Here is a 9,775-nt window from a genome sequence, read left to right as displayed (position 1 = left end):
TTAAGCGGTAGCTGCAAGCCACAATCTACAGGGAAAATACAGTTAAATTATCTCTAACATGCATGGAAGAATATTTTCTTCCAATAACCGAATCGAAAGGTAAAATACTACTGATACGTACAACCCGAATAAAAAGAAATATTCACCCAAAATGGACACAAAACATTAGAATACCAGCTCACCAAAATCAAACCTCCGGTAGATTATTTCCACCTCCACAATTAATAGATGATTAAGACGTGAGAACTCTTTATAAATTGAAAAATGGAAAATATCAAGTTGAAAATTGAAAAATCTTTTAAAATTAACCAACAGAGAAAACACAGTACATGGCTTCTTCCTCTGTATTTTTTCTGGTATTGAACTTCCACAGCATCCCTATATCTACAGCAACTCAACCTACGTCTTGTAAAGTCGAGTATTTTCTTCCTACACATTCCAAAATTACCATATTTTTCAAAACTACCGACAAAAGGTAAGTTAAAAGATGATACATTATTCTTTAGCTCCATGATAAGCGGCCAAGCTACACAATCATATAGAGAGGTATTGGCGGCGACTACTGTTGCTAACATATGAACCACCAACAAACACTCCCCTCCCCCTTCCCAGAAAGCACCAAGTACCCGCAAGCCTCCGCATTATATTCTGCAGCTGAAGTCATATGCATTTCATGCTGCCAAAGTGAAATGCAACAGGAATGGATTAGTCACCATTATATAGTTTTTGGTTGCCACCACGTCACCCCTTTCCTTTTTTTTGTGCATTTGCTACCGACAGTAACAACTCCATAATAACATGGAAGATAATAAAAACTGCTCCAATAACATAACATGACAAGTAATGATAACCTTCAAAAAGGGAAGCTTTCTAAATTATTCCAACTCGAAAGCAAAAATAACTTCTAATCATTACAACTTACGAGCAATCTAATGAATCCTCAAAAGGCCAAAAAGAAAACATGAGAAAAAGGAACAAAATGCAAATTCTCCTATTTGAAACGCCGAATTTTTCATTCTAAATTCTCTGTGGCCAATAAAAAGACAACTTACAAAACAATTTAAATAGAAAGTAATTGATTATAATTGTTGATGGCAGCCTCAAAACCAGACGGACTGAACATAGCATAGTAATTATTTTTTAGGACATAGCTGCACTAACTACTATTATTTGTTCATCATTTAATAATTCATGTGCTTAATATATTGACCATTTTAAATGCAATTTTTTTACATCATCCAACACCAATTTAATTATACCCATGTTACAAGAGAAACTATACTACAATAAATATAGATAAATAAATGACAAGTACGTACCCATACTAATGAATACATTACCCAGTAGACCTCTAAGGAATGATTCCTTGTTTGTTTCCTATTCTATGATGCAGAAAAGATATTTAGGTAGGACTGTGAGCCGATAAGATAATAGCTTTTGAGTTATTCTCCTAATGAGCTGTTTAATTTCGTGTATAATGTATTTTTCTAATTCCCTTGTAATAATGCTCCCTCTTACCTACTAATTTCTACAACTTAAATTTGGTCTAGACAAGATGTATCGAAGTTGGTTTTCTTCTTCTCGGGCCACCTGCTAAGCTCTTCCTATACCAATGATCTGAGTTTCCAGTTAGAACTCAATATTTGTTTCTTACTTGAGCCAACTTGATTAACTAAGGACACGTTTTTGTCGTCTGAATTGTTAAATTTATGATCACTTAAATGTTCATAGCTACTTTAGGTCCAATCAAATATATGTTTGATAAATTAGAAATCGAATTAATAAGTCAAAATAGTATAATATCAAGAATTACAAATGTAGATAAAATGGACGCTGATCCAGTTGTTGCGCTTTACATATAGAAGTGTTCTAATTCAAGGCGATTGTAACTTATGATGTATCAATGTTTGCATGTTAATAGATGCCAAATAAACAATTTCTTAATTTGCTACGGGGTTTTATTTGAATTTCCTACTACGAAGCTTTTCAAGTTTGACATGTTGCATATTTGTAGCGTAACAGTATTCTAAGGTAGTGACAAAGTTCTTTTTGAATAGTTTGGATCAATATCACCAGATGTTTTGAATCTGATTATCCTTAAATAATATGGAAAATAATGTTTGGGATTGTACTTCTTAAACTGTTGTTGGGTTGTGATTCTGAAAACTTCATATAGTGTATGGGTATCAATGATATGATTTTCTGGCCAGTATCTAGATATGCTCTTGTTGGTCAAGAAGCTAACCTGCTNATAGTTTAATCATGCATTCGCTGGATGTCGTATGGTACAATCGCCTATCTGATCAACTTTTCTTACTTTATTAATTTTCTTTTCGAACATTCATTTCTTTAAATAAATATATATATATATATATATATATATATATTTGCTCGTTTAATTTTATCTTAGCAAAATTTTTGTCTACCACATCTAAGGAGTTTTACATGTAGGATAGGTTTGACCCGTCCTGCATCACCTGCTAAGCTAACATTTCTAGTAAAATAATTTTTGCCCAGGGTCCTTTATTATGTTCCATTCTGCCGGATTAGGGTTGAAGATTGTTCCAACTTTCACTATCTCTACATATTTGATCTAACTATTGACAAGTTAGAAGTCAGTTATGAACTAGTTATGAAGTTCAGATATTATGATAACTTTAAGTAGACGAGATTCGTCCTAACTTACAGGGCTGTACTAGACAATTTTAATTGGGAGTTGGTTCCACATCCTGCTTCAGTTAATCTTATTTGGTACTGATGGGTCTATATAGTTAAGCAAAGCACTGATGGGTCCATTGAAAGATATAAAGCTCGTTTGGTTGCTCAAGTTTATAAACAACTGTAGGGCATTGACTTTGATAAGACTCTCCTATAGTCAAGCCCACTACCATTCGCATCATCATATCTGTAACTCTTTTCTATGGTCGGAACCTTCAATAACTAGATGTGCAAAAATCCTTTCTTCATGGTCTTCTTTCTAAGGAGGTTTACATAAAGGGAACCACCAGAATTTGTTCATCCATCATTTCCAAATCAAGTGTGTCGGTTGAAGAAGGTTCTCTACAGGCTCAAACAAGCACCATAAGCAGGTATCGACATTTTTCTTCATTTCTTTAAGAACTTGGCTTCTTTGTAGTAAATTTGATCCTCCATGTTTGTTAGAAGATACTCCAGGGGTGTTTTTATTCTTTTTCACTATATTGATGACAATATTGTCATAGGAAGTTCTTCGACCTTGGTAGATTCTGTTTGGTTTTTCCCTTTTGTGGTTGTGCTGGTTTTTTTTTACTGAGAAGACAGTTTTATGGTAAAAATATGATTTGATGCTTTCTTATGCAGAATCCAAAGAATCGGTTTCGGGGCGAGTACTAAATTTTCAGAAATCACAACAAGTTACGGATTCTCAACAATTGGTATCAAAACCAAGTTGCGGATTCTCAACAATTGGTATCGAAGATCAAGGTTTCCGATCAGCACAAAGATTGACATCAGAGCACAGGGTTACAGATCTCGGGAGAGATCGATGTCAGAGAACAAGTTTACCGATTCTCGCAAGAGAGCAACATTAGAGAATGGTGTTACCGATCGCTAGCAGCGACTGATATTAGAGCGCAATTTGATCTTGTTAAGCGCATTGGACTCAAAAGGATTGTGAGTTTTTCAACTTTAGGTGGAACTATGAGGATTTAGGGTTACAAAAGGAGTTTGCTGTGATGGATTTGGGTCCATTTTATTATTTTATAAGGGTTGAGGTCACATAATCTATTTCAGATCTATATCTAACTCAACAAAAATATGCTAAACAGTTGTTGGACCATCATGGTCTCTTTTTTAGCAAGTCACTTGCTAGTCCTTTTTCCTCTAACACTCATTAGCCTGTTCATGAGGGAACCTTGCCGGATGACCTCTATGTTTATCATCAAATGATTAGTGCTCTTTGGTATCCAATCTTCACTGGACCAAATATTTCTTATTTTGTTAATTTTGTTGGTCAGTTTCGACATCAACCATGCAAGCCTCATTGCAAGCTGCTGAGCAAATACTTTGTTATGTTTCTGGGATGTTATCACAGGGACTTCACTTCTCTGGGTGTTCTAACCCTTCTATTATAGCCTACTCATATGCATATTGCACTAATTTGTCCTGATATGCGTCGTTCTACACCTAGTTTTTGTGTTCTTTTTGGACTTAATTTTCTTGGTCTGCGGAAAAGCAACGTACGTACCATCTCTCGTTCTATCTCCAAAGCTGAATGTCGGGAAGTTGCTTCTACTTTCGCCGAGTTATTTGGATCCAATGAATTCTTCGTGCTCTTACCGTTCTTATATATATGGCATTCCATTCGGATCTCTTGTGACAATATGAGCACCAGCAAATATCAATCTTACTGCAAATCCTGTTTAACACACTCAGACTAAGCACATTAAGATTAGCCATCATTTTATTCGTGAAAAAGTTTAGTCTAGAGACCTCTAGCTCTTTTACACCTCCTTTGACAAACAACTTCTGGTTTCTTTACTGAACTATTATCTACTTACCGTTCTATAATATTGCAAACCAATCTTCAAATCCGACCACCGGATTCTCAGATTTTGCAGGGGGATGTTAGCATATATTAATTGTGTTTACGTTATGTACTATCATATATTGTTAATTTAGTGAGTCACATGATTATTCTTGTAGTTGTTTATAAATACTAATGAAAATCCTAGCGGAGTGCTCTTCTTGAAACAAAGAATAATTGGAGAAGATTTCTATAAAGTAACACTTCTTGCCATGCTTTCAGTTACTAACATTAAGGCGATACTACAACAGAATTAGGTTATAGGGACACATGTTTGGGACACTTTTGAGTAAGTGTCTCATTTATGCTAAAACTTAAAAAAACATCTACTAATACCTAAATATAAAGCCTAATCCAACCAAAAATAAAAGATTACTCTACTCAACCCACCACACCCAGTCCATTTGGCCCGATTACAAACAGAAAAGAAAAAAAAAGAAAAATCAATTACCATCTTTTTTTCTCTCTTCACTCAATCCACTGAAATTCTAGACGAAGAGCCTTTCCTGTCGTCCTCCTCCGCCACCACAGACAACGAGATAGAGTTTCGGCGGTTGCTAAATGCTTAAATAAGTGTTGGTAAATTAGCAGCACTCTTTTAGGTTATAGCGACACTCTTTAACTGTCACTATAGACCTAGCGACCCCACATATAGCAACACTTTTTAAAAGTGTCGGTAATTTTAGCTAGCAGCACTTTTTTTTGACAGTACCTACATTTAAAAGTGTCGTTATAGACCGTTTTTGTTGTAGTGAAAAGGGCTATGTATTAGGTGTGAATATTAAAAGTGTTAACTGTATTATTCTGTTGTTTCCTATCACACTGATCTGTTGGGTAATGAGAAGAAGCTTCTTCCCCAAAGCACTTGGCATTCATGAGTTAGTTTATTCACTAGAAAAGTGATTCATGCTTTTTTACATTTTACCGTTTATAACTTTCTCTTTTAGTTGTTTGCGAATTGTTACTTTGTTCTCATTTCAAGAGCAATGTTGTTTTCTTCTACTTTCGTGCTTTTACTTAATTATTTCAAAGAGCTTTCATGAATAGGTTGTTATGGCTTGCGAGAACAAAAAGGCACTTGAGTATCTGACTCATTAGACATGCAAAATTTTAGTATATCTCATTTTATAATTTTTTTATTCCTAACAGTTTTTTGCTTCCTTTGTTGATTACTAGTTAAAGAATTGAAAATATACTAGCAGTTGTTTAATTTGGAAAGAGCATTTCTTTTTTGGAGAGAAGGTAGCATGCTACCGCTTCATTCAATAAGAATATGAACTTAGCTACAAGGTTGTGGCAACAAGGCCACAAAAGAAAAGAGAAGGAAAATCAGAAAGAAATAAATAACAAAATAACAAGTAAACGGAAAGAAGAGAGAGCAAGACACATGCACCCAACTCCACCCCAAAATATTAATGCACTCGATGTTGTTCCCACAACCTCCCAAGGTCTTTAATCTCCATCCGCAGCTGGTGCAAGGCGTATGATCCGACGTAATTCTAGGTAAAGCCACCACTTCAGAGAGAGGGAACGTTTGGTACCATTCCGTCGACACTAGGAAACGGTTCAGTTTAGCTAAAGTAGGTGAACTTTGCACGTTGGACCAGGTGAACAGTTGATTGCCCATAGGCAAATCAATTAACTCCAAATCGTTAATAAGATCCGAGAAAAGGGACATAACCTTCAAGCTCCAATTCCTTCCCCTCCTCTCATCTTGACATCTGGTAATATTATAGTCTCCACACATCACCTACGGTCCTCTACATACCCTCTTGAGTGAAGGTAGCTCCATACAGAACTCCTCCTTCCCGTCCCGCGATGGCGGATCGTAGACATTCGTGAGATAGAACGAGACACCACTAGAAGCGTGTTTCATCTGAGTAGTGAGCGAGAATTGTCTAACAATCACCTCAGAACGTTCGTAGTATTTAGAGTTCCAACAAGAAATCAGCCCCCCGGATGCACCCGTGGACGGAATGAAGGCACATTTGTCCATAGATGAACCAACCACCGAACGCAGAAACGAACGAGCCACATTGCATACTTTGGTTTCTTGAAAACAAATGACACACCTCCTAAGTGAAGAGACAACAGATTTCACCAAACTTCTCTTGCCTTGGTCGTTCAGGCCCCAAACATTCCAACTACAAATTCGAAATATTTGAAAATAGAAAGCAACAAGACCAAGCCCGCAAAACACCTAAGTTTGCCCCTAGAAGAAACTCCTTAAAGCTGAGAGCTTCTTCCTCGCTCATCTTGACCCCACACTTTCGCGCTCCTCGCTCGGATTTTATTGGAACTTGCCTTCTGTAGAGATTCCAACAACGTATTGTGAGTTACATCCTTCCTGCAAAAATAGCTTCCTGGACTTGGCCCTTTGAACGACAGAAGTTTCCGGCAACTTCGCGAGGCGTGCGCTCGACCTCCTGTGAGCATATGTCGCACCCACCATGTTTCGTTTCCCTATCTTTGCACCGGAAGTCAGCATGGAGTTTGTCGCTTCATCATTCAAGATCATAGGAGTCTCCACCAGGCTATCCATCTGACCGCCTATGGTAATCGCTTCTGTCACCCCTCCCTCGCCCGGGCTCCCACCCGGCGGGCCTGCATAGAAACTCCAGCCCGTACTTTATGGTGTAGTAGCTTTTTTGCACTTCTGTGTGGTGTAATTCGTTGGATTAAACTCTTGACTTATTTGATAGTTGTTGGGACGTCCTGATCCATTGACATTTTGAAGATCCAGCCTGTACTTTATGCTTTCTTTTTTCCTGCAGAAAGTTCTTTACTCATACTCCTATCCTAGGCTAATAAATTTAGCATTTACGGAGTTATTGTTTTACCCTACATGCATAGTCGTTTCTTTCATTATACTATTCGAATTTAAAAGTACAATCAAAGTTACCGTTCAATGGAGTGGCTCTAAGAAAACTTTCGGTAGTGATTAGTTTTCAATTAATATTATTACATTTATTTTAATCAAGTCTGTGTGAATGATTAGTTTTCAATTAATATTATTACATTTATTTTAATCAAGTCTGTGTAAGTGATTAGTTTTCAATTAATATTATTACATTTATTTTAATCAAGTCTGTGAGTTTTACACTTTGGCATCTGTTCGTGGATCCACAGCGAAGGCAAAATAAAATTTGGCTTCACAATTCCTGGCTTATGTAATCTCGAATCCTGTAAATTAAGTATTCCCTCATTGCTTTCATTCTGGTCTAGTTTTCAAATTACAGACAGAGAAAAGACTTTGCACTATGTTATTCGATCGATTTTAGAACAACTCCTCTATTCTTCACCTCGATTGTGTTATTATTTTACATGTTATAATTGCCTAAAGACCTAGGTGAGTATGATTATCCAAAATATAATGCTAAAGATGATTAACTATAGTAGTGCCAATCAACCACAGAGCACACATGCCCTAACTAGTGATCCAGATCAACCTAGTGCATGAATAATATTGCTATTTACAATTCCCGAGTATAAACCTCCGCCTATAGAAGAATTTTCTTGTCAATGTTGAATAAAAAAAGAATAGACAATATGACCAAATAACACAAGATAAATACATACAAGCTACAAACACTGGGGAANATCGTAAAGGAGTTACAACATTTGAATTTCTCTGACATTCCACCTTCCCGAATTCACCAAAAATCAATTTATCCTTTGAATTACTCATTGAATTGAATTTCGCACCGGAAACTATTCTAGGAGAAGTTCGAATCCGTTCCGTTCGGATATTGATCGGTCTTGGTTTGACATGGTTTACGCGTTACTGGTTCCCGGAAGAGTCAATTTCTCCATTAGCTTAGGACACTTTTCTCTTATCCAGCATTGGTGTAAAAAAAAGTAAATTACTTACGTCTATGTGTGCATCATAGAATCTTCCGTTTTGCGATGTTCCGGCATTAGCAATTGTAGAAGTTTCTGTATCCAGATCTTCCTATCTTTTGCTCGATGGGCAAACAAGACTAGCTTTCAGTCGACCAAGGAGCAAGAGCATATCATAGTAACCACGACGAATGAAGGTGTCCTCGTTCTGACTTGGGATATGGATTGGCCAGTTGATTGGATCATAATAGCTCATACGAAAGATAGTGAGAGCAACCGAGGAAAGGGTGATCTTGCTCTCTATGTCCACCTTGTACGCCTTCCAATAGAGATCTTGAGCCTTCTGCATTACACCTCCAAGTAGGAGTATGTCCTGTTTCATTGAATAGTGCTAGCACAGGATGATAAAAATGGTCAAGAAAAGCCAATATACTTAAATATATAGTAGAATTCTCAAAGAAGCTGAAGCGTCATACACTAAAGAAGAGAAAAATTGTTTAGCGCTTCACTAGACCCAGGCCTTGCTTTGAAAACCTGTCCTATCGTATCGAATAAGGTTTCCCAGCCTAGCCTATCTCGGTGTCTGCTACCGAAAGAGAGAATCGGTCTAAGGGCAGCTCAAAACCAGCCCAACCTCTTCATGGTCACATCCCCTTTTCGGGGGGATTAGGTGGGGTCTCGGTCTCGGGTAAGCCATCAGCAATTCCACCTGGTGGTGTAGATTTACCCTGTTACACAGTGTCCTTAAAGGACCTTGCTCCCCAGACAGGAGAAACTTGATAGTCTGGTAAAGGTGTAAATTCCGTCATCTCTATGGTCTAAGCTACTAGAGTAGAGTGAAAGCTTCATTGGTACCAAAGTAGGTTCCTAAGGCCGCTATCTAGCCTTCATCTTTTTAAATGGGGTGTACTTTTTTGATTTCTAGGGTGGTTAATCGAATAAGGACTAAAATTCATAGATTTGTTGTTTTCCCGGCAAACATCCATTCCCTTCATACTTTCCGGCCCTCCTCCCAACCGAATCAGAGGCAGAGTCAAAAGCAGGGGACGAAGGGGAAAGACCATTAGCAGGGAGGGAAGGATTGGTCTACAAAATGGAATTCCTGACCTTACCTCGACTCGACTCTCCAAGCTCACTGCTCGACCATTTGGAAGAGAAAAGGAAGACTAGGCTCAAAGGGCTTACTATCGCTCGGGAATATATGTATATACATACTACGGCGCTCGGAACAGAATATGGGGGCCTCCTCTCGGCACAGGCTTGGAGGACTAGCTTTCAACAGTAGATAAAAAAGCCATAAGCCCGGCCAGTGCTTTATTACTCTATTCAAGGTGACAGTCCTGTAATACAGAATAAGTCTTCGGTTGAACG

General features: G+C 37.6%; 1 long non-coding RNA gene across 1 annotated transcript; it reads left to right on the top strand.

The window, feature by feature from the left end:
* LOC109714282 lies at window positions 2,807–3,982 on the top strand. Its single transcript, XR_002217301.1, has 2 exons — window positions 2,807–3,089; window positions 3,340–3,982. It is a non-coding gene; the product is annotated as an uncharacterized LOC109714282 (long non-coding RNA).

The sequence above is a fragment of the Ananas comosus genome, linkage group 8, assembly GCF_001540865.1.
Source record: "Ananas comosus cultivar F153 linkage group 8, ASM154086v1, whole genome shotgun sequence".
NCBI classification, from domain to species: Eukaryota; Viridiplantae; Streptophyta; class Magnoliopsida; order Poales; family Bromeliaceae; genus Ananas; species Ananas comosus.
The sequence above is the reverse complement of the archived record's forward strand: the minus strand, read 5'-3'. Positions and strand labels throughout refer to the sequence as shown.